Below are 24,385 nucleotides of genomic sequence, written 5' to 3' on the forward strand. Positions count from 1 at the left end.
AAGATTGGTAAGTCCTTGGGCCCCAGGTTCCTGGCTTCTGGCTTTGGACTGGCTCAGCTCTGGCCACAGCGGCCACTTGGGGAGTAGACCAGAGGATGGAAGATCTCTCTCTCAGTCTTTCTGGTAAGTCTGCTTCTCAAAAATAAATCTTAAAAAAAGAAAAGAATCACAGTATTTTTAGAACAGTAAATTGCCACAGAAAACTTCCTCTCGGCCCAGTGCAATCATCTCGTTTTTTGGAAATGAGGGACCAGATCGAGAGGTGTGGCCAGTCCTGGGTCACGGCATCTGTCCATGTGAGAACCAGGAACAACCTGGGCTCCTGCCTTCTCCCACTCACACCGCGACGTTCTCTTCGCATGAACTGGGCCGCCCTGTTTGATCCGAGCAAGCCGTGGCACCAGGGGAGCTGTTGGCCGTCGGGAGGCCAGCAGTGAGGGGAGGGTGTCCATGCAGACCGTGGGGTGTGCCACACAGTTCCAACCAGAGCCCTCTGCATTCCCACCACTCTACTGGCACTCACGTAACTTCTGATGACTCCCAGCTTGAGTCAAGAGTCGTTACCTCCCTCCCGGGAGAGTACCTTACGAGCACTTTGTATCCTAAAAGTGCATATTCACAACTTTTACAAGATTTCAGGGCGCCTGTGAAAACACATACAACCCACATGTCCCTTCCCCTGTCTCCCCGCTTCCTATCACCTCAGTTAAAGGACCAACACAACACACTCCAATGTCTGGGTCTTACCTGGATTTCCTCAGTTTTCCCTGACGTCCCTTTTAAACTGCAGGACTCCCTCCAGGTCACTCAGACTGCCAGGCAGCCCCTCGAAGGGGTGCCAGTCTTCCCCAGCCCAGCCAGCACTGCACCGAGGCAGCCCCTCGAAGGGGTGCCAACCTTCCTCCAGCCAGCACTGCACCGAGGCAGCCCCTCGAAGGGGTGCCAGCCTTCCCCAGCCAGCACTGCACCGAGGCAGCCCCTCGAAGGGGTGCCAGTCTTCCCCAGCCCAGCCAGCACTACACCGAGGCAGCCCCTCGAAGGGGTGCCAACCTTCCTCCAGCCACCACTGCACCGAGGCAGCCCCTCGAAGGGATGCCAGCCTTCCCCAGCCAGCACTGCACCGAGGCAGCCCCTCGAAGGGGTACCAACCTTCCTCCAGCCAGCACTGCACCGAGGCAGCCCCTCGAAGGGGTGCCAACCTTCCTCCAGCCAGCACTGCACCGAGGCAGCCCCTCGAAGGGGTGCCAACCTTCCTCCAGCCAGCACTGCACCGAGGCAGCCAGGCGGCCACTTGCTCACTCTGCACATTCGGACTCTTCAGACTTTCCCGATTCAAATAGAAAGATTTTAAAGTTCATTTCACCAGGACAGCTCGGACCGTGAGAAGGACCATACAGACACATGGCCACATTGCTCAAATGGAAGGTCTCCCTCCCTCCTAGCTTGATGAAACTTTGCCCTCAAGTCTAAACCTTACCTTTGTGGCACAGTGGGTTAGCTGTCAATTGCAGTGCTGGCTTCCTACATGAACACCAGTTTGAACCCCAGCTGCTCCACGCTAATGTGCCTGGGAAAAGCGGCAGAGGATGGCCCAAGCACCTGAGCCCTGTCACCCCTCTAGGAGATCTGAGGGAGTTCCAGGCTCCTGGCTTCAGCCTCGCCCAACCTCAGCAGTTGCAGGCGCTCGGGAAATAAACCCTCCGGCGGAAGGTCTTTCCGTCTCTTCCTCTCTTTATTTCTGCCTTTCAATTAAATAACATCTTTAAAGAAATAAAAAAAATAAGAAAAATGTCTAAAGCTTATTAGGCATTTAAAAGTATTTTACCTTTTACAGTAACTCCCTTAAAAGAAAAAATATATTTAATCCATGACAACTTGAAATATCGAAAAGAAAAAAAGAGACGAGAGAGAAAGGGGGAGACAGGGGAAAGAGGGAGGCGAGGGGGAGAGAAGCGCTAAAAACCCGGCACTCAACAGAGACAAATATCCCGACCTCAGGGTACCGCCGCATGTGCGTACAGGCACGCACACGTACACCTGTGAACACTGATGCAATTTTCTTTCTTTATTTAAAGGTTTATTTATCGGAAAGTCAGATATACAGAGAGAAGGAGAGACGGAAAGAAGATCTTCTGTCTGCTGGCTCACTCCCCAATGGCTGCAACAGCTGGAGCTGAGCTGATCCGAAGCCAGGAGCTCTTCTAGGTCTCCAAAATGGGTGCAGGGTCCCAAGGCTTTGGGCCGTCCTTGACTGCTTTCCCCAGGCCACAGGCAGGGAGCTGGATGGGAAGTGGAGCAGACAGGACACGAACTAACATCCATATAGGATCCCAGTGCATACAAAGTGAGGACTTTAGCCACTAGGCTACCACATCAGACCCCCTTTACATAACTTTAAAAAGCAAACATGTATCATAATTTTATTTGCCAATTTATACTTCTAATAACCATTCTGAATTTTTTCAACGTTTATTTGAAAAGCCGAATATCAGTGAGAGAGAGAGAGATCTTCTATCTGCTGATTCACTCCCCAGATGCCCACAACGGCCTGGGCTGGTGTAAGCTGAGGGCAGGAGTGGAGGACTCCAACTGGTCTCTGCAGTGGACCGCCAGAGCCCAGGCGCTCCAGATGTTGTCTGCTGAGAAGAGGGGCGCCCGGGGACAGGAGGTCGGACCACGGCCAGGAAATCAGCAGCCCGTGGGAATGTTGGCTCCTGCCTCAGCTGCTCTGCTGGCAATCCAACTCCCTGCTAACGAGCCTGGAGAAGCAGTGGAAGACAACCCCGAATGCTTAAGCCCTTGTCACCGTGTGGCAGACCTAGTCGGAGCTCTACGTTCCTGGCTTTGGCTTTAGACTTACAGCCAGCTGGGAAGTGAACCAGCGTAGGAACAATCTCTAACTCTGCATTTAGGATAAATGCATACAATTTTAAAAAGATTTATTTCATTTTATTTTTTAATTTTTACTGGAAAGTCAGATATACAGAGGAGGAGAGACAGAGAGGAAGATCTTTGTCTGCTGATTCAGTCCCCAAGCTGCCGCAATGGCCAGAGCTAAGCCAGTATGAAGCCAGGAGTCCGAAGCCTCCTCCAGGTCTCCCACACGGGTGCAGGGTCCCAAGGCTTTGGGCCGTCCTCGACTGCTTTCCCAGGCCACAAGCAGGGAGCTGGATGGGAAGTGGAGCTGCCAAGATTAGAACCGGCGCCCATATGGGATCCCAGAGCACAAGGCGAGGACTTTAGCCACCACACTACCGCGCCGAGCCCTGTCATTCAAAATTTTAATGGCGTGTCCCTCCTGGCCTCCAGCCTTCCAGTGCTGCCGTGGCGGTAGGCACCCTGCTTCCCACCTTTTGTATCTGACCTGTTTTGTTTAATTTTCTTTAGGCAAGCTCAGAGTTGTGAACTTTTCACAACAATGTACTTCACAGGTTTACTTCTACCCATTTTTTGCTGGGTCCTCACAAGACCACTTTGATTTTTGATAATTTACAATCTTTAGATCTAGGATTAAAACAACTTTGTCATCTGTTTGTTTACTTCTGAAACTGTTACATAACTTTGATGTCAATTCTCTGGTTGGCTGGCGGTTCTCTGATATGTTTTGCAAATACTTTTAATCTTCCAGTACTTCCAAAGAAGCTTTCATTTCTGCTACCAAGTTGTTTAATATCCAAGAGTTTTTCTAAATTTTCAGGATGTCTTTTTTTTTTTTAAACGAGATCTTATTTTGTGTTGATGCCTTCTTATCTGCGGATCTCAGTGATGGCTGTAAAGAACTTCTTCTCCCTGTACAGTCTGTCTCCTCTAAGTTTTTCTTCTGTTTAGTCGTTATTAGTATTTTTTACTATGAAATGCTTTCCTTGGAGGTGTGGCAATTCCTGTGTTCCTACTCAAATATACAACTGGGGGTTCGAAAGAGCTGGTGAGGAGCTCTGAGTACATGTCTAGTGTACTGTGGGATCGGGCTGAAGTTTTTTAACTCCCCAATGTTAGTATTTGTTTAGTCTTTTCTTGTCAACAGATAAAACTCCTTGGGGAACATCTATCCCAAACCCGCTTTGGGAGTGAAGGCCCAGCTCGGTGCTAGAGGGACACGGCGAGTGGAAGGGGGGGGGGTGTGGTGTGTGTGTGTGTTTGTGTGTGTGTGTGTTGACTTCGCTACAGCTGTCCTCCCCCACGGTGCTAGCTGCCCTCGCACACACAGGTCTGGGGTTTGTGGGCCTTGAGTTGGTAAAGCTTCATATGCCTCCCCAACAACCAAAGTGAACACTATTCATAGGGAGAAAGAATGAATGACAAAATTAAAAAAGGTCACTCATTCCTAAGCAAGGCTGAGCACCAAGCTGCTACCCCTGATGGCTCGAAATGCTCTTCTCCCCAGCTTCTTGGACACACACACACACCCCCCTCAGGACTGTTCAGGAGAGGGAGGGTACAGGTGGATCAACTGGTTTGCAAATGCCAGGATCCCATACGGGCGCCGGTTCCTGTCCTAGCTGCTCCACTTCCCATCCAGCTCCCTGCTTATGGCCTAGGAAAGCAGCAGACGGCAGCCTGAAGCCTTGTGTCCCTGTATCCACACAGGAGACCCGGAAGAAGCTCCTGGCCTCTGGCTTCGGATCTGCCCGTCTCTGGCTGTTTGGGGAGTGAACCTGTGGCTGGACCAAAGATCTGTCTTTCCTTCTCTCCATAAATCTGATCTGGCTTCCCAATAAAACAAAACAAAACATTTTAATTCTTTATTTTTCATGATATAGTCCCTTAGACTCATTCCCCCTTGCATACTCCCTACTCCCGCCCCCTACCTATATATATATATATATATAATTTTTTTTTTTAAACAGCTGTTGTGAGGTTTAGGGTCGGTCTTACGCTTCTTTCATGGGTAGATGGTAGGACTTCAGGGTTGTCGCCAGAGTTTTGGTGCAGTGACTAACCCTAAATGCTCCCCGAGTTCTGCTGGCTTCACATAGTCTTTTTGGTTAAATCTACCAGAAATGCAAATGGCTTATCAAGGTGGCCCTACAGCTTGCTCCGTCATCAATGAGACCATAAGTCACCTGTCACTGAAATTCCACCCCATTCCCTTACCGCCTTGGGGAACAACCTGAACATGCCCAGCTATACCGGCCTGGTTTCTACTGAGCTAACTCACCTTTATCCCTCTGCTGCCCCAGGATTTCTTTTTTATCCAATCTTCCTTATAGTTTTAAAATAAGGATGATCAAAATAGGCACATTTGGTATGCTTCCAACTCTTTAGTCTGTAATTTGACTTGTTTTACTAAAATCTCCCTCAAAGTGTCCCTACAAACTGCTGTTCAAACAATACACCCCTAACTCAAGCCCTGTGCTCCCCCTTAAGGGTCCAGGCTGCTCCAAGGCTGCCGGACATGACGCATGAGCGAAGAAGCAAACGCAGCGAGCAGAGGCCGTGTGGCCCGAGCAGTTAACACACGGCCAGGGGCCCTGGCAGGGCCGAGTGTCCCCCAGGACAGAGCAAGGAGCTCCCAGAGAGGGGGTGCTACGGCTCTGACCTATTCAAACAGCTCTGAACCAGCCGTGGCTGACGTCAGCACCGCGCCTCCCACTGCTCTGAGAGGCACCAAGTGTAGCCAAGCCCCGGCTCTGGTGAGTCGCCCTGGCTGGTTCTTGGCTTCCCAGCGCCAGTTTGGAAGGTGCTAGGTCAGCCAGCTCCTGCAGCCCACTCCAGGTCTCAGTGTGCCTATTCTCCCTGAACCTGCGGGCAGGTGTGGCAGGTGTGTTCCAAGGCACACTCTAGTGCTTTTTAGGGGATCCGTGAGGGAGAGGAACTAGGTGTACCATCTTTACTCAGAACCTATTTGAAGATAACCCCTTTACTCAGAGACAATGAGCACAACACGCTCTTTCTAAAGGGCACAGCATGGTGGTTTCAGGATATTCCCAAACGTGGGCAGCCGTCATCAATGAGTCTAATGTCAGGACACTTCTCTCCACCAAGAAACTCCACACCGAAGAGCAAGCAACTTTCTCCCTCCACAGCCCCTGGCAGCCGTGGCTCTACTTCCGCCTCTCAGGAGTGCCCGACGCTGGACAGTTCACATAAACGGAATCCCATCTGGCTCTTCTACTTCAGTCTTTCCTTTAGCAAGATGCTGTGATAGGTCAAAGGTCATCTGTGTGGTCATCAGCACTTCACTGCTTTTATGCTGATATTTCCCCGTATGGTCACAGCACATTTTGTCTATTCCCCTCAAGAGCGGACAGATGGATCCCCAGCTTGTTTCCGCTTTGGGGCTATTGATGAAGAATGTTGCCATGAACGTTTGTATGGACATGTCTGCATTTCTCCCAGGTGCACATCCGGGAGCAGATCTGCCGAGTCACACGGTACCGCCGCCTTCAGCCCTGCTGGGCATCAACATGGTACCCCGCCGCCTTCAGCCCTGCTGGGCATCAACATGGTACCCCGCCGCGTTCAGCCCTGCTGAGCATCAACATGGTACCCCGCCGCGTTCAGCCCTGCTGAGCATCAACATGGTACCCCGCTGCGTTCAGCCCTGCTGGGCATCAACATGGTACCCCGCCGCCTTCAGCCCTGCTGGGCATCAACATGGTACCCCGCCGCCTTCAGCCCTGCTGAGCATCAACATGGTACCCCGCCGCCTTCAGCCCTGCTGGGCATCAACATGGTACCCCGCCGCGTTCAGCCCTGCTGGGCATCATGCTGGGCTTGTCTTCCCAAGTGGCTGCACCGCCACATCCCGGCCAGGGACCAGCGTGCTGTGCAGCCATCACTGCTTACCGTCTTTGTATCTCACCTGGGCAGGTAAGAGCTATGTCACACTGTGGCATCATTTGTAGTTCTTTAGTGCCTAAAAACTGACAAGCATTTTTTTCAAGTGTTGACTGGTTTTCTGTATTTCTTTCGAGAAACAACCTTGGCCCATTTAGAAACAGCATGTCTTTTCTATTAGGCAGTTCTAAGAATTCTTTTCATTTTCTTGGGACAAGTCCCTATTTAGGTGATTTAGCAGATTTTTTCTACTTTTTTTTTTGCCCTCCTCACTTTGTAAATGGTGTCCCATGAAACAAAAGGTCTCAAATGTTGAAGTCCAACTGATCTGTTTTTTAATTGCTCATACTTTTGATGTCATATCTAAAAATCCTTTGCCAAATCCAAGGTCAGGGAGATTTAGCTCTGTTTTCTTCTAACAGACCTAACAATTTTAGCTCTAACATTTAGGTCTTGAATCATTTTTAATTTTCAAACTGTTTTACTTAGAAATTTAGCTGACAATTTTGAATTCATTTTTGTATCTGACATGAAGCAGGTCTCTTAACTTCATTCCTTGTCAATTTGACTATTCCTTTCCAGTTTGACTCTTCTTTTCCTGTTGAACTGTCCTGGTCTGCCTGTTAAAAACCAATCAGCCATTCAGGGCAGGGGTTTACTTCCAGTTGCAATTTTATTCCATTAATTTATGTGCTTATCTTAACTAGCTTTGCAGTAAACTTTAAAATTAAGAAGCGTGAGCCCTCCAACTGCGTTCTTTGCCAGAACTGGCTGTTACGTGTACCTAGCATTTTCACAGGGACTTGAGAGGTTAGTTTTTAATCTTTATTACTTTTAGACTTTGAATGTATGGCCAGTTGGTTGATTTTAACATGACTTCGAAGACACTATCTTCGAAAAATTATTTTATTAGTGTTAACACTTCTGTTCCATGTCAAAGACCAATCTATTCTTCTGCCATTAACAACACATTTAATTAGTTTTATAAAAGCTCTTGATACCTAGCAAGTCAAACCTCTCCTGATTATATTTCTTCTTCAGGTAGTTTCTTGGCCATTTTCATTTGATTTCAAAATCACCTGCTATATGCTTCAGCCCAAATATCCCAGCACTGTGTGACATTTCTAGATTTATCAAGGGACTCAGGAAATTATTATTATTATTAGAGAGGCACCCCCACAGCTCTCACCTGCTAGCTTACTCCCCAGGCTCCCCAAAGACCAGGCCGGATCAGGCTTACAACCCATGTCTCCCACCTGGGTGGACCCAGCTCCTGGGGCCGTCACTGCAACCCCCCAGGACTCACACTCAGCAAGCAGTGGGAGCAGGCTGGAACCCAGGTTCTGAGACATAACACGCAAGTATTTTAACTGCTAAGCCAAACACCCACTCCAAAGACCTTCCAGCATTATAAATCTTAGATTTGGTCCCCAGGGTCATAATATTTCTTTCCATTCACTCAAGGCTTTCCATTATGTTCCTGTATCTTAAGTCTTGCTGTGTTTTTCATTTAGGTTCTCTACATTCATCTATCAAACAGTAAGGTCCAAAAGTAACACTTATACATGAAATTTGGAGCCCTCCCCATGCCTTAGTGCAGTTCCATGAGACTCTGTGCTTCTGGGTTTTACTCTGAAAGGGGCTCTCTTTTCCAGCTTATCTTTCTATACCAGTCTTGACACCAGGCACCACATCTATCTACACCAGCCTAAACAGCCTAAGGTGTCCAATGGGGAAAAAACAAAAGCTAATTCAGTAGATTTCTCAGATAGCTTTATCATTTGAAAATAAAGTTTCCCTTTGCCTTCCCAACATTCCTATCTAATCTTTTTGTCTTGTGTTACTGCATTAGCTAGAAAATGTAGGAAAAAAAAAGTGTATGACTTTAGTAAGATGACTTACAGTCTGATCTTTCGCTTTTAAATATGAAGGGAGTCCCTAATAGTAAGGAATTTTTATTCCAAGATTACAAACATGTAAAGAATGGATAAACAAAAACAAGACTTACGGCACTGAAATGGTGCGGTAACAGGTTAAGTCACCGCCTGCAAAGCTGGCATCCCTTATGGGTACCGCTCTTTCAATCCAGCTTCCTGCCAACGTTCTTGGCAAACAAGAACGTGGCCCAACACCTTGGGCCCTTGCACTCGTCTAGGAAACAACGCAGGTAAGGCTTTGGTCTGGCCCAGCCCTGGCTACTGCAGTCATTTGGGGAGAGAACCAGCAGACAGAAGCTCTCTCTCCTTTGTGCTGTAAGTAAATAAATAACATCCCCCCAACCGCTTTTTGAAAGGCAATCATAGAAACAGAGGGAAAGACAATGAGGTTTTGAATCTGTGGGTTCCCTCCCCATGTGGCTGCACTGATTCAGGCTGGGCCCAGGTGGATGCCAGGAACCTGGAACTCCCCACATCTGAGTCCCCCATAATGGCAGGTCACATGCTGCCGTTTTCTTCAGTATGTTACAGAAGGAAGTTAGAGCCAAAGTGGAACAGCTAGGAATTGAACATCAGATGGTGACTTAATCTGATGTTCCACAACGTTGGCAGCAAAGACTGCATTTTGCACATGACTGACTTTTCAGCTCCATTCAGATGACCAGCTGTTCTCCTACCACCTATTACAGTGATAACTTATAACAAATACACTTCCTAATATGGAGCCGTGCCTTTGTTACTGAGGCAACTCTACTTGCTAAAGGGTACAGGCCAGTTTATTCTGACAGGTGTACGCTGGGCTCTCTGTGACACACGGCACCCCCAGGGACTCTCTGTAAGTACCACACCAGGCACAGCACTGTCCTCCTTCCCTCCAAGGACAGCCCATCAGCACTCAGGGAGGTTCCTTTTGGTGCCAGGCAGAAGGCAAGGTTCTAGAGGTACAGGATGGACCAGACAGACTCCTGTGATCTCACAGGGCTCCCAGCCTGGCATGAGGCACACAACAGCCAAAGGATGATTAAACGCATGAGTAAAGTAAGCATGCTGTCCCCAGGGGCCTGTAAAACACTATACTCTCTTACAAGGTTCCTGAAAAGGCTATTCTTAAACAAAGAGCAGAGAAAAGTGACAGAGGGGCCTTCAGAATTCTAGTCCTTATCTGAAAAGAAAACCTATGGGAAGATCTTGGCAGGGACCGCATACTGGATGGCGCTGGCCTTTTGGTCTCAAGAGTCAAGCCCAGGGAAGTTAAGCAAAAACATTTAAAAAATGTATTTATTTATTGGGCCTGGCACGATGGCGCAGTGGTTAAGGTCCTCGCCTTGCACGCCCAGGATCCCATATGGGCACTGGTTCTATCCCAGCAGCCCCGCTTCCCTTCCAGCTCCCTGCCTGTGGCCCGGGAAAGCAGCCGAGGATGGCCCAAAGCTTTGGGACCCTGTACCCGCGTGGGAGACCCGGAAGAGGCTCCTGGCTTCGAATCTGCATAGCATCGGCCGTTGCGCTCACTTGGGGAGTGAATCATCGGACGGAAGATCTTCCTCTCTGTCTCTCCTCTCTGTATATCTGCCTTTCCAATAAAAATAAATCTTTTTTAAAAATGTATTTATTTATTGTATCAGAAAGGCAGATTTACAGAGAGAAGGAGAGACAAAGATCTTTCATCTGCTAGTAAATTTCCTAAAGGGCCACCATGGCTAGAGCTGAGTTGATTTGAAGCCAGGAGCTTCTTTGGGTCTCCCACGCGGGTGCAGGGTCCCAAGGCTTTTGGCTGTCCTTGACTGCTTTCCCAGGCCACAAACAGGGAGTTAGATGGAAAAGTGGAGCAGCTGGGATACGAACCAGAGCCCATACAGGATGGCTGTGTTAGGAGGTGGAGGACTGGCCAGTAGAGCCATTGTACTGGCTCAATGGGAAGTATTTTAAAAAGCATGAGAGAATATGAGGAGGAAGTGGTGCCTCCTGGCTGTTCTGTGACTGCCCCATTCTGCCAGAGAAACAACCAGAATACTGCAGCAGGTGTTCTGATGGAAGAACCAGACCCTCCCTGCCACTGAGACAGCATTTGGAGAGAAAGCGAGTGGAAAGAGCAACACAACGGCAACTCAGCCCTAGCTCCTGCCTCCTGCTCCCTGCAGGCTCCTGGTCCCAGCTGACACAGGAGCCATTGCAGGAGACCCTGGAAAAGGCTGTCGGCCCGCAGCATGCCCAGGGCTCAGCAGGCAGGGCTGTGGGAACCTGGGACTCCTGCTCCTGGCTCCCCTAAGCACTCCGCCCTAGCAGGCAGGGGAGGGGTGGGAGGGAGGTCTGAGGCTTGCTCCCCAGAGAAGCTCTAGGCTCTGGCAGAAGTCAAGAGGGCTGAGCCGCCACTGTGCTCACCACTTGACAAACACAAGCCCCGGGGCCAGCTGGACGGCTATTTTGGTCTTAGCAACAAAACGGAGAAAACATTTCTCTGAACCTAACCCTTCGCCAACTCCTACCGTGCCCCACCTTCCAGAAGAAAAAAGTGCTGTGTGTACAGAGGGAAAGGATGGAGGGGTGGGGGGGCAGATTCTATTTTTTTTTTTTCACAATAAAGAAAAGTCAACAGGATGTTCTCCAAAGCTACAAATATACTTTTTCAAACAGTAAATATCTCCATTAGCAGCATGATGCCAGTTAGCTAATTCTGTCTCAGTATAAAACCCTTCCCAAAACACTCCTGCTCTTGTGTAATGTCTATTTACAAAAACAGCACTTTTGCATGTTGCATTTGCTAGGTTTCTCAATCTTTTGTTTCCTCACCCCCTCCACGGCAGGGGCAGAGACAAGAGGCAGGCCCAGATGGCAGAAGGGTGGGGATCCCCTGGCCACCCCAGCAGCGCTCTCAGCCAGGCCTCCACTTACCCTTACAAAGGACAGTGGAATCAAGTGGAAGCAGAAGCACGCTGCCCTGGAGTCCTTGGCCTCTGCAGGGCGTTACTACCTAACCCGAATGCGCCTGGGCCTGGCTGGGGAGGGGGCATGGGGGTGGAAAAGAATCCTGAACCGACTCTGTCTACCCTACCCTGACTCGCCCTTGTAGCTCTGGCTGGCCAAGGAGGTGCTGGGAGGGGGAGGAGGAGGGGAGAGGAGGGAGGTGAGAAGGGAGGGAGGGCTCAGGGAAGAGTGGGCGGCAGTGGATAGTGGCTGAAATCCTGGCTCCCCGGGGAGTGGTCTGGGCCTGAGTCACTGTCTCGGCAGAGCAGGAAGGTGGGCGAGAGGCAGCAGCTTCTGCAGGCTGGAAGGACAGGCCCTCCCCGCCTGACCCTTCTGCTACTCCAGCCTTGGGTTGCTGCCTGCACTGGTCCAGGGGCCCCCAAGGTTACTGCCACCTTAGCAATCACAGAAAGGGCCAGGGCAGGGCTTATCCAGAGTCATCTGGCTCGGGTTGGACAGCTGCTTGCTGCATGCCATCCTCTATCTGAAGGGCCAGCTGGCCACAACACCAAGGGCCACGGCAAGTTCAGCAGGGGCATGAGACCCCCGGGAGCCAGGGTGAAGTGCGGAGCGGAGGAGGGGTGTGAGCCAAGCTGGATGACATCCATTTCAATGCCTATTCCCACAAGTGTCCGGCCCCACCCCAGGCCTCTTCTTAAATTGAATCCAAACCCAAAGCCAGGGCACATGGAGCATGCTGCCAGCCCGAGGAGTGGGTTTAAAAATAAAAGATATGACTCTGTGCTTTGGCTGCCTTGCTCCTCGGACCACAACAATCCTCTGGCTCAGCTGTGAGCTGTCCTTCCGCACCATTGCCCCGGGATGACCTCTGCACAGGAGACGGTATGAATCCCACCATGCTCAGTCACACGACAGCTGGACGCTCATGCGATCGAGGCGACCACTCACTGAGCAGCTATCAGTGCCAGGGTCTACGGCAGGTGCACGCCAACTACGGCCTCATAACGCGGCCCACTCCCACACCTCACAGCAGACACGGCTCTGGAGGAGGGGCTGGGCCACGGAGCTACAGAGCCTGGCTCAGCCGATGACCAGCTCGAAGACCTGGTCTAATCCTTCCAGGTCTCAGGGTTCCTTGTCATCAAGACAACAGCCTACTTCTCTCACAGGAGAGCTGTGCAGATGAAATGAGTTGCACACCTCAAACAGCCCCTGATGGCTAGTACACAGCCTATATTTGGTGTGAAGGAGATGTCGGCGGCGTTTGGACAGCAATGATAATAGGACCGAGGCCCAGAAGGGGTGACGGACAAAGCAATATAGAGATGAGCACACCCTCGAGAATGATCGGGAAGCCTGCAGTTAATTTTTTTTCCTGTTTTGGGGGCAGCAGCAGCCCCACACCACATTGTACCACAGACCGGCCCAAGTTACATTCGGTAACTGTCTTAAATAGTAAGAAGGATTTGTGAGGCTGATGCAACAACATAAAAGGTCAAGAAAAGAGAAAAAGACAGACAATCCAAGGAGGCGCGCGTGTATGTGTGTACGTGTTGGGGGCTGACAGACAATTCATCACCTATTATCTTCTTCTATAAGACGGGATGGGGAAGAAGATGGAATTTTCCATTTTCTAAGAGGGAGAAGAGGCATTGTGAAGCGACTCGCCCTGCTCACTCAACAAGCCAAAAAGAAACCTCCAGAGGCCTGTTTCCACTCTGACAGCCGGTGGCGGCTCAGGTGCAGACTTGGAGCGGTCTGAGAGCAGAGCAGGGCTCCTGGCTTGCAGCGTCTGCGCTTCCTTCCGCTCCTGACCTGAGGGACCAGAAGATGCCGTCACACCCCCTTTCCCTCTTCTCTGAACATCTGCCCCTGGAAAGCAGGGGAAGAAACACACAAGCAAGGAAGCAGAGTTCTAGGCCGGCTCCCTAGGTCAGCCACACCCCTTGGCCATGGAGAGCAACCACTTTCCTCGTAACAGCAGTGATGAAAAAGTAAAAAAGAATTATGGGTGCAGGTGTTTGCCTTAGCGGTTAAGTCACTGGTGGCCTACACTGGAGTGCCTGGGTTCAGTTCCTGGCCCTGGCTTCTGATCCCAGCTTTTTGCTAAAACACACCCTGGGAGGAAGTAGTGATGGCTCAAGTAGCTGGGGTTTTGCCACCTACATGGGAGACCCGGATGGAGTTTTTGGATCCTGGGTCTGGCTTCAGCCCAGCGCCGGCTGTCACGGGCAGCTGGGGGAGCAAACCAGCAGATGGTAGCTCTCTATCTTCTCAAATAAATTAAAAATTTGAAGAAGCATTATGAAATATTATAAACACTCAAAAAACTATGCAGAACACATAATAAATACTCAAGTATCTACCACCGAGCATTGTCAAACTCTTGACTTCAGCCACACTTACTGCAGCTTTTACTCTAGCAATGTCAACAGTGTAAAACCTGATGTGTCCTGAGGGCCACCCTGGCACCCGGACCTCCTCCCCTTTTGCCTTACTGAGAGCAGGGCTGGGGAACCTTTCTCCTGCCAGGAGTCACACAAAATTACCAACTTAAAAATGGGCCCACTATGGATTTATTGAATTTGGAGTTGCCCTAGGCAGGGCCAGACCAAATGATGAAGTGGGGCCTAGAGTGACCACAGCTCCGAGTCTAGTATTTACAGTTTGCATGCTTTCATTACAAAGTTTAAACCCGTAAGCAAAAGATGGTAGAGTTTCACAGGTGCAAACCTCCCCTACATCTTACGACAACCGATGCACTGCTCTGAGGCTGGCTTCTCAGACAGCACACCTGTGAGATCCACCCAGTTGGTCTGGCCCACTTTTAACTGTGACATGTCCTTCTCCATGTGAAGATGTTACAACCTAGCTCTCCACTCCCCCACGCTGGGCATTAGCAAGCAAATCGTGATGACCCAGGGCCCTGGCTGCACAACTGCAGGAGCTGCTCCGGGGGGGTAAGGGGTGCTGCTGCTCCGAAGGCACAATCTCCAACGTGCACTTCTGGCTGTGGGGCAGGTGCTTCCCACTGCTCCCACTGGTAGATGCTCGCTGGTCTGACGGCTGTGCAATGCTGCCTTACTACTGCCTCCTCCTCTGCTTTTCCCTGGTTACGAAAGCCATCAGACATATCTGTCCAGGCTTCCAGTCCACTTGGGGTTTCTGTTCTACAGGGTGACACGCTTTTCAAAACTATGAGTGAAGTTCCCTGCTGTGTTTCTTAAAACCCGGCGAGAGCCACCCACCAACCAACCCTTTCTTAACCTGGCTGGGGTCCTGGGTGACAGTCACCACCTGAGCTGCTCGTGAAGCGTGGTTCCCCCCCCCCCCAACACGGTCCATTTCCAATGATTATGGCTTGCTCATCATTTATACTGCTACCTGCTAATCTACTGTCTACATTTATCAACAATTAGTCATGATATTGATTGATGCGGGTCATTTTTCAAAAACTGAAAAAAAAGTTTCATGGAAAATATCAGAGTGTATTACATGGGTATTTACTATGCAAAAATTTTATTTTAAGCATAAATGTGTGTGGGTGCATGCACATGACTTAGGATGCAAAGGTTTTTCTAACTCTGCTACAGTCGGGAAATCTGGGAAACTACCCTCCAAGTGAGCCTGCGGGTCACTCCTCTCTCTCCCCCAGCTGTCCTGCAGGATATTGCCACAACAATCTGACTAAGCCATTGTTTGGTTACTTCCTTGCTCAAGCCTCCACTTTTCAAAAGCCTAGGCTTAGCTTCACCCCTTAGCGCACCCCTGGGAGCAGCACACAGCGTGGCCCTGGGCCAGCATGCCAGTTCTCACCACCGAACCACTGCCCATGACACCGACACCCAACTACACCGGCCTGCCGCGTATCTACACCGACGCCCGCGCTGTGCTCTTCCCTGCATACCTGCCCCATGCCACTCTTCTGCCCTGCAGCCCTTTCTTATTCCCCTACAGAAACAGCACATTCTTGCCAAGTCCAGGTTTAATTAAAACAGGAAGAGGCATATCGCCTACTCACACTCTCTCCCGATGATGCCACCGCTGATATTATCCATGTTTGATTTTTCTCTTTTTGGTCCTCAGCACTTTGCTGGACACTGGCTCAAGGTGGGGAACAACTCCCCTGGCCTTTTCAATGTCCCTGACAGCATCGATTTTGTGCATTACAGATGTTCAATGAGCATTTAATGGAAATGTATTTGTTGCACATGATCCATATGCATCACACCACAAGTTTGTCAAGAGTTCTGTTGGATGAATTAGTCATGAAAATAATAGGCTTGGGCAAAACAACTCTAATGGCTTCACTGGCAAATTTAAAGACTAGCTCAGCAGATCTGTTTCAAGACTACAGCAAGTGGAGGAACACCTTTTGTCTAGGCAGCCATGAGAATCAGACCCCTCCCCTCTCATAAGCAGCACTTGAAATGAGAGGCGGCCAGTTTCTCACACCGAGGCAGCAGAGGGGGGCTGCGGTCCGGGATCCCCACTCTCTCTAGAGCTAGGTCCATCCACAGTCACGGAGCACGAGGCTGGTGAGGCTGCCCTGGGCATCAGGCCCCACTGTGGTGAGCAACTGAGACGGCTACCAACACCCCGAAGCCTGCAGGCTTCTGCGACAACTTCACCCGTGAAAGCCGACAACCTCCTGGGACTAAGGCTATGTGGTAATATCCACGCATCCTGGCAAAGGAGAGACCTTCCTTTGGGATCCAATCACTTTGGGAATAGTCCTCCATTTTCCAAATACTCAAGGGGACCCTCAGGGATGCGGGGGTTTTGATTGTAGTTCTGCCAAGCATCTGGTGAGAAAATTCCAGCAAAGGGCAAGTGCAAGGATGAAATCAGACACTGGGTGGACAAATTCACTTCGGAAAGTTATCTCTGGGAGTGGATGTCTGGCCTTGAATTGAAATGCCCACATCTCCCAAGGGGATGGCTCTAGCCCCCCACCAGTGCAGACCCCAGGAAGCGGTGGAGGACACGAGAGTGAACCAGCAGGTGGGAATTCTGTGAGTCAGACAGAAAACACAACAGACAAAGCACACTGCAGATGTGGGACAGCAAACGGTAACCAAGGTGGGTGGGAGAGAGGGGACAGAGGGACCCCGCCTAGAACAAGTTTGCAACAAAGCACGGCTTAAGGTTTGAAACGAAACGTGATTTTAATGGTTCTGTCTGACCCAGAAGCTCATCCTCTGTTTCACTCATTGCATTCAACAGTCACCTGTCAGTCATGTGTTAACCTGGATGACGGTATGTGCACATTAACAGGAAGTTGTATTTCTCGCTCTCATGCAGCCCGTGAGAGAAGCGCTTCTGCCACCCGAGAACATGCGAGTGCTGTGGGGGAAGCTCTAAGGCTGCAAGAATAATCCAGCACAGCAGCGGACAAGGGACAACAAGGAACCTGGCTCAGAAGCCTACTTCCATGGGCACTTCATCCCAGGAAGCAGCTTGCAGATTCCCCATGTTTTACCTTACAAGCTTCCCTGAGCTGAGGCAAGTCATCAATGAAGGGAAAGAGTCTTCATTCCTAGTCTGGTGAATAGCAACCCTAAGGCCGCTAGGCCACAGGCTGAGAAGGTGACAGTCCTCATTCCCAACGAGTTCCAGACAAGCAAAGGATGAAGGACAGAGGGAGGGGCTCCTCAGTTCAGCTTGGCAGAGTGGGGTGGCAGGTTTTTGGAAGTGAAGGATGGCCTGAAGGACGAGTAAAGGCTGGCCCCAAATAAGGGGCCGCAGCATCACAGGAGTGGGAATGAAGAGGCCAGCCAGTTCCAGGAGGGCGTAGAAGCCACAGGGTGAGGATGTGGGGGTAGGTGGGAAGGCAGAGCTCAGGGGCCAACCTGCAGGCAGCCATCCTCAAGAGGCAGGCAAGGAAGTTCAGCAAGGTCTGTGTGCAGACAGACCCTATTTGCTTCACAGCTGGCCTGGGTGGCCAAGGGTCAAGCTGGGCTCTCAGTGCACATGAGATGGGGAAGACAAATCAAGGAGAGGCCAGGTGTCTGAGTAGGCCGGCCTGTGAGTGACCAGAACCCAAATGCAGACCCCACCTCCCAGTCCAGTTTATCTGCATTGTTCATCTGCACTGGGGATGGCAAGTTTCCCTCCAACCCATTTCTTTTCTTTTTTTTTTTTTTTTTTTTACTTTTATTAGAAAGTCAGATATACAGAAAGGAGAAGAGAGGAAGATTCTCCATCTGATGATTCACTCCCCAAGTGACTGTAATGGCCAGAGTTGCGCTGATCCTCAACTGCTTTCCCAGGCTTCAAGCAGGGAGCTGCATGGGAACTGGGGCCACCGGGATTCGAACCAGTGCCCACATGGGTCCTGGTGTGAGGACTTTAGCCGCTAGGCCACATCGCTGGGCCCCTTCCACTATACTTTTTCTCTAAGATCATCAACAGAACGCTTCAATACCTAGAGACAGCTGTGGGAGATAAAGCCACTCTGCTTAATTCCACCCGATCCTCTATTATAATAAAGACAGAAAAGACAAGGAAAGGAGGGAGAGAGAGGTACTGGGTGTGAGGCCAAAGACTGAATCAGCGACCTCAATGTCAAGTGCTGTCTTCCTAGTTGGTCACAGCACTGAGTGGCCCGGCTCCAAGGTGGGTGGGTGGACGGTTCAGGAAGGCGGAAGGTACCCACTAAATAAATAGGGGGTGGTGGGCTTCCTGTGCAGAAAAAGCAGGGAGTCAAGGCCTCTCAGTCTTGATGCAAAGACTGTCCAAAGGGCATCAACACTGGGCATTCCTCACTGTGGCATTTTGAAAGCCCAGCCTGGCACAGAACAATGGTTACCCTCTGGAGACCAGGGGCCACGTGCCCCTAGGCCCTATTGAGTGAGGAGTGGCACAGCCCATGCACTTGGTGAACTTGACCTTGGGCTTCAGCCTCCCATGGCGGTTCTACGTCACTCTGATCTCTTTCCCCACACCCAAGTCCAGTCCGGGATGAATGGCAGGATTCATACTGGGAGCGAGAAAACCATGCCGGGAGTGAATCAGATAGGCCCTGGCACTGGTGCCCTTGCCAGCGATTGAGCTGAGAACTGAGTGCAATTGTGCATCCGGCGCCGGTGCTGTTCCCCTCTCGGGACGACAGGTCAGGGTCCACGCAAGAGATGACGCGCGGGGAGGCCACCAACAAGAACCAGGATCTCTGCCTTGAGAGACAATGCTGCCCTTTGGGGTGTGACCCCCTGCCCAAGAGGTACCAGGACGTGCACAGGCTGGCCAATTCACCCTACTCAGCGCACACATCGTCGGCTGCTGCAGCCTTCAGCCCTCTCCCACCCCACAGGCTTTAGGAAATGGGCTACTAGCTTGTTTTCTCCAGAAACTTCCTCCAAGACAGGTGGTAGTCGTTGGCCTTGGTGTTCTCCACTCTCCTCCCCTCGTGAGTCCTGAAAGATGGGATTCAGCTTTGCAAACTAGCAACACCAAGCCAGCAACACCACCTGTTTTCTCTTGTGTGTGGTGGTGTGTGGGGGTGGGGTGTGGTGCTGTGTGAACTTGTTTTGTTACTTTGAAAACTCCAGCTCCAGGTTTTCAAGGGAGTCATTTCTTTAAGACAGGGAACTGAAGAAGTGCAACTGCCTGTTGGGCATTGGGTTGTAATGAGATAGGAAAGTTCACTTTTTCAAAGGCTCCAGCTCCTACTGGCCTCCTGGAGCAAAGAAGCAGAGCCAGAAGGAGCAGCTCCCGCCGGGCCTTATGAAGGTCCCTGCTCTGGGGCTATCCTCCGCGAGCCGGTCACAATGGTGGGACATGTGTCAGTCCAGTCGAGTTCTGGAAGCAGGGAGGGGAGGGGAAAGGTGCTGGGTTTCCGTTGGGTTTACATTTGAAAGTGTGTCCTCTGATGCTAATTGTCGTCAGGTGCTCAAGGTGAGCCAGCTGCATCTCTGATGAGGCTCCAGGGGCAACAGGTGGACCTGAGGACTATTTTGCGCCCTGTTTGCCTGATGGCTTACTGTGGGATAACTTGGCATTACCAGTCTGCACTCTGGGGATGCAGTGGCCAACAGGTCCCCACACCCTAAAAGGGGCCAGGGTTCCCCCACCTACACTTCTGAGGCTCAACAGACGTAGGCAAGTGCAATACAGTCGCATCTCTCAAGTCTGGGGTCGTGCACACACGCTTGCTGGAACCCTGACATGAACGACCGCCGAGGAAGCCCTAGGAAGGCGGACAAGCCTCCCCCACACCCCTTTTCTCTTGCAAATCTCACAGCACCCCCACAGGGGCTGGATACACGCCTTCTACACACAAACACAAACACTGAGACGCATTGTCAAGCGTTTGCTATGAGTCAGGCAGCGCGCGGTGCTGCAGTTCTAACTCTGCTCCCATCCTTGGGAAAGTTTCCACGGACATCTCGGGCTTCACTAATCCCTATTTCATCCGAGGGCGAATGAGTCCCAGGCCACACCGGGTGGGCAGGTGCGGCATGGAATTTTCTGGTCCCCTAGCCAAAGAGGCCACACAGCAGTTACGAGAAAGCGAGGGGGGTTCTCTCCCCGGTGACCCTGGCACGGAAAGGCCAGCACAGAGCCCTGAGCGGGTAGGGGTTGTCCCAGCGCGGCGGAGGGAAGTAAGACCCCCAACCCCTCCACCCCGACGACAGCGTAAAACAACAACGTCGAGTCCCCTCCCTAGAGGGGCTGAGAAGAAACGGGGTTCAGGTCATTGGAAAAGTTAGGAAACACAAGTCCGACGCGAGGGAACCCTCTGACCCATCACCTCCCAGAAACCCCGCGGAGAGAGACGCCGGTGGAAAGAACTTTCGACCACCCTCCCTCCGTGCCCCCTCTACTCCTACCCAAGACGGAGGGCCGGCGCGGGAAGACAAGGGGCCCGGGGGAACGGGCCTCGGAAGGGGTCGGGCGTACGCTCAGAAGGTCCACAGTGAAGGGGCCTCCCTCACTCACCAGCTCATGGTTTCCGAACCTGGGCCGGCCGCAGGGGTCCTCCGCCACAACCCGGTCCTCTGGGATCACTTCCGGATTCAGCCAGTCTCCAGGAAGTGACGCGCGCCCGCCCCCTCCGCCCGGAAGAGGCGGGACCCGGCGCTTTTAACGCGTTCGCTACCGTCTCACCTGCGCTTGTGTCTTGCTCTTGCTGGCCACCCTCATCTGCTGGCTCGCAGTGGTGGAGCTGGCCTCGCGGAGACCTTAACCGTCTCATCGCCCCAGTGTGTGTGTGTGTGTGTGTGTGTGTGTGTGTGTGTGTGTGTGTGTGCACACTGCACCCGCGCAGGCACTACTTGTAGCAATCAATGGAATCCTTGCCCTCTCCCGTCCAAAGTGCTCAGGGCTCTGGGTAGTTCAGGTGAAGTAGCTGAATCTGGTAGCTCCCCCGCCCCCTATCTCCCTCTGCCCATTCTTTCCGTTCCTGCATGTCCCTGATGTTTAGGGGTGTTCCTACAAGGCTCTTGATGCACTGGAGAAGCATGCAAGAAGCGTGAGTCTCCAGCCCTTGAACCCTCACAGAGCTGCTGTTCTGCAAAGGAGACGTTAAAAACCAGTCAATAGGAATGGTAATAGTAATAGGTGAGGCCGACGTGGTGGTATAGTGGGTGAAGCCCCTGCCTCTGGTGTGGGCATCCCATATAGGCACAGATTCGGGTCCGGCTGCTCCACTTCCAACCCAACTCGCTGCTTATGGCCTGGGGAAACAGCAGAGAATGGCTCAAGTCCTTCTTCAGGGGACCTCAGGTGCCTGAGGGCAGATGGGGGGTTAGCTCAACCAATGATCCTCCATCATTGATTTCTTCTGATCTGGCATGGCTAGGAGGACAGCTCTAGTGGACACAGAAAGTTGTCCCTCTCCTGTCCTGTGTTTCCTTGCTCGAGGCTCTATAGCTGGCTTGATTCAGCAGGGTCAGTGGTGGTCGCAGGGTGGGGTCTGACTCCCTAAGTGCATTACGCAAGTCACTGCGTTATTCCTCAAGTCCACACAAGAGCAGCTTTGAACAGGAAAGCAGAGGAGATGTCGCCTGGGCAGAGGACAGAGGCAGGAAGGGACGAGACAGCCCTTGCTGCTTTGTGGAGGGTGTGATGGGTGGAAGAGGAGCTGTGTGTGTGTGTGTCTCCTGGCATCCTGGCATTTCTGTGTAGCTCTCCCACCTATTCCTTGATTGCCCCACAGTGAGCATTAATATCTCCAAAAGCATTAGCCTGGGCCCCCGCTGTCATCTAGGGGAAGTGTTTTTCAGGGCTATAGGATGAGAATGGGTGAGGCCCCTAGTTTCATTCCTGTCCTATAAGTCACGGACCTCTGAAACTTGGTGTTGTCCTCTGTAAGATGAGTGATGGAGAATGACCCTAAAGTCTTCAGCATGTCTGGGGTCTGAGTCAATGGTTCTTGCTGACTTAGTACAAGTTCCTAAGATAGAGGATCCTGGAGAACTGAACCCCTGGGCCAGGACACACCTCCCTGTGGCATGCCGGAAATCAGTCCACAGGCAGGAAAGTGTAATACAGGCTGACCCTTCCCTGCAGGAAGGGAACAGAGCAGTGGGATCTGGGGATGGTGGGCGCTTTTGAGCCTGGCAAATATTGCCGCTCTCCAACAGGCTGAGCCTGGAGTGATGCGTGTTCAGGAAAACAGAGGTCTAACGTGGGGCATAGGGTTGTTTTCCAGAAGGAAAGCTACAGAAAACCCAGCCTTGTCCTCAGTCCCCTGGCCTCTCCCAGGTGCTGTTTACAGTGATGAGTCAGCAGGTGCTTCCCCACTGTCCCTGTGTGAGGCTCATCCCATCGCACAAAGATGACTTGGGTTGGGATTCTCAAGTGATTGGGCCATCTCAGGCTGCTTTCCCAGGTGCATTAGCAGGGAGCTGGGTGGGAAGCAGAGCGACAGGGGCTTGAACTGGTGCTCATGGGATGAGGTGGTAGCTTAACCTGTTGTGTCACAAAACCAGTCCTTTGGCCCTGCGTTTTCTGTGCAGTTTCATGGTCCTGATGCCTCTTGCTCTGCACCTGCTCAGTAGGTGTCCCCTAGGCAGCCAAGGCCAAGGACATGGGGTAGACCAGAGGATCAGGGGAAGCAGCAGCAGGGGTAGAAGACAGGAAATCAAGAGTCTCACACTGATTGCCCAAAAGTCAGGGTGAGGTGACACATCGAAACCCAGTAGCAGGAAGCAGTCAGGACTGGGAATACTTGTCTCGATCTAGGAGTGTCCTTCCTACTGCAGATCTCATCTTCTTTGATTGCAATGGCAAGCGTCCTGGATATATCCGGGAGGGCACATGAATGTGCCACCTTGCGCCAGCTGTGCCACCTTGGACTACTTGTCACTGGCTGCCAGGAGCATCATGTTGGACAGTCTGGATTACTGTTGGAGTTCTGCGATTAACTAGAAATGTCTGCCATGACCCAGTTATCTGATTGTGTATGTTTCACCTTATTGTTTTGTTATCAGAGTTTTTGTGATGAATTATTTATACAGCACCCACGACACACCAAGCACTATCCTAACCAGTTCATGTTTAGTCCCTGTAATAACCCTGTAAGATAGTACTATCATCATTACTGCCAGTTCAGAGTTTTCACCATTAGGGCATAGCACCTCTCTTCCACAGCTCCTGAGGTTTCTGCCACCACCTCTGCCCCTGTGTCAGGGTATAAGAGGCTCAGAAACCAACAGGGGGGTGGAGACAGGAGGAGCCCCAGGATCGGGCACCCCCAGACCTCAGTGATGGTCTGTTTCCTCCAGCCTGGGGCTGTCAGGCCCGGCAGGTGGCAGCACCTGGCCTTGGCCTGGAAGTCCTCCAGGGATCAGATGGCCCAGATGGCCAGGAAAGCAGCAACAGACGAAGTTATGCAGGGAGGACAGCCATGGGATCCAGAGCAGGAGGCCCCAGCCTAAGGCCCGCACGGGGAATCACCACACCACACCAGACCACACCATACCGCACCGCACCGCACACACCATACCGCATGACTGCTGTATCCCACCCAGTGGCAGTGCCAGGAGCCTCTGAGCTTGCATTTCATGGTGCCGGCTGTGAGCTTTTTTTTTTTTCCTCCACTCTGGAAGAATGACTAACTTTAAGGACTAAAAAAAAATGTGTTTTGATTACACTGCCTTTTTACCAACTGGGAGCATTAGTCACCGTGGATGGCTGCAGATACCAGGGAGGGCAGGCAGCAGCCCCCTCCTCCCCCTCCTGCTCTCTGATTAGCTCCCGGGCCCAGAGAGGAGACTACAGTGTACCCAGGAGGCAAAGCAATCCCCCCTGGACCACGTCGTATTCCCCAGGCATCTGGCCAAGGGCTGCCTGGAGGCGGGCTGGGAGAGTGTGCCAGCTGGAGGCTGGGGAGCCCCTGATGGGTAGGCCTTGAGGTGGTCCCAGGCATACAGTGGTAGGAGGCATCCACCTCAGAGAGAGAGCATGCTAGCAGGGGGCCCACTGAGCCTATGGCTCCTACGTCAGCTTTGGGTGATCTGTTTCTCCAGGTGGGGCCGGGGTTACATGTAGGAGGTGAATGATGGGGGAAGCTCAGCATGCTGACTCTGGGCTGGCTGTGATGGCACGCTGTGCCCAGGCTCTGATCTAGGGGTAGGCAGTTGCTGGCAGGTGGGGAAGGGGTGCCCAGCTCCCTGCACTTGATCATTCTCCCATCCCCTCCATTCTCAAGGGGGATTTTGGCCTGGAGTCCTTGGCCAAAGGCACCTCTTTTGCTGCCAGTGGGGTGTGTGTGTGTGTGGCTAAGGTGCTGTAGGAGC

The 24,385-nt window shown here is 51.7% G+C and overlaps 1 long non-coding RNA gene across 1 annotated transcript; it reads right to left on the bottom strand.

Moving 5' to 3' along the window:
* Window positions 1–5,645: 5,645 nt before the first annotated feature.
* On the bottom strand, window positions 5,646–18,540 carry LOC121166961. The gene is made up of 3 exons (XR_005885515.1): window positions 18,529–18,540; window positions 17,904–17,905; window positions 5,646–5,727 (listed from the first exon to the last, which is right to left on the bottom strand). It is a non-coding gene; the product is annotated as an uncharacterized LOC121166961 (long non-coding RNA).
* Window positions 18,541–24,385: the final 5,845 nt, after the last annotated feature.

This window comes from Ochotona curzoniae, unplaced genomic scaffold, assembly GCF_017591425.1.
Source record: "Ochotona curzoniae isolate NIBS_2020 unplaced genomic scaffold, NIBS_Ocur_1.0 patch266, whole genome shotgun sequence".
NCBI lineage: Eukaryota > Metazoa > Chordata > Mammalia > Lagomorpha > Ochotonidae > Ochotona > Ochotona curzoniae.